Consider the following 688-nt stretch of genomic DNA (forward strand, 5'->3'; position numbering starts at 1 on the left):
AGCTGTCGCGTAATAAACGGTCACCTGCTGGAAAGTGACCAACCCAGCCAGGAGGGGGACAAGCCTCCTGGCTCTTATGTCAGTGTCGCCTAGACAGTGCTGCTGGCCAGCGGCTCGACGCTGAGGCGCTCCCCCCCCTGGGGTGGCCTGCGGAGCCGCGGCACGGCCGGAGAACAGATGTGTTCAGATCAGATCAATCCAAGGTTGCTGCTCGACGCCACACTCCCCCCCTTGCGAGGGGAGCAGGTGCTCCGCAAGCAACTACACAGGCGCGAGGGAGCAGCGCCCTGGGTCAGCCATCCCCAAGCCTCAAAGGATCGCGGCCCAGGGACCGTGCGCCCTGACTGAACGGGCCGCGACAGCGGGCGAGGAAAACAGTATCAGCCACACCGCTGGGGAGCTACCCACAGCGTCCGCGTGGACGTGGACAAATGCGAGGCGCTGCAGGCGCTTGGCCTGTAGCAGCCATGAGCGGCGAGGTTCTGGGGCCCCGCACAAGTAGCTGAGAGGGACGAGGCAGCAAACCATGCGCGCCGCGTGACGGGCAAGCAGAGGCAAAGCCAAGTCCAGCAGCTCAGGCCACGGGGCGGTCACCACCGCCTCAAGGGGGGCGCCTGCGCGCAGGGACTGGTAGAAGGAGTCGTCCAGAGCATTGTGAGAATGGGGTGGCTGCCGCGTGCCCACCACC

Source organism: Monoraphidium neglectum (genome assembly GCF_000611645.1).
Source record: "Monoraphidium neglectum strain SAG 48.87 unplaced genomic scaffold scaffold03732, whole genome shotgun sequence".
NCBI lineage: Eukaryota > Viridiplantae > Chlorophyta > Chlorophyceae > Sphaeropleales > Selenastraceae > Monoraphidium > Monoraphidium neglectum.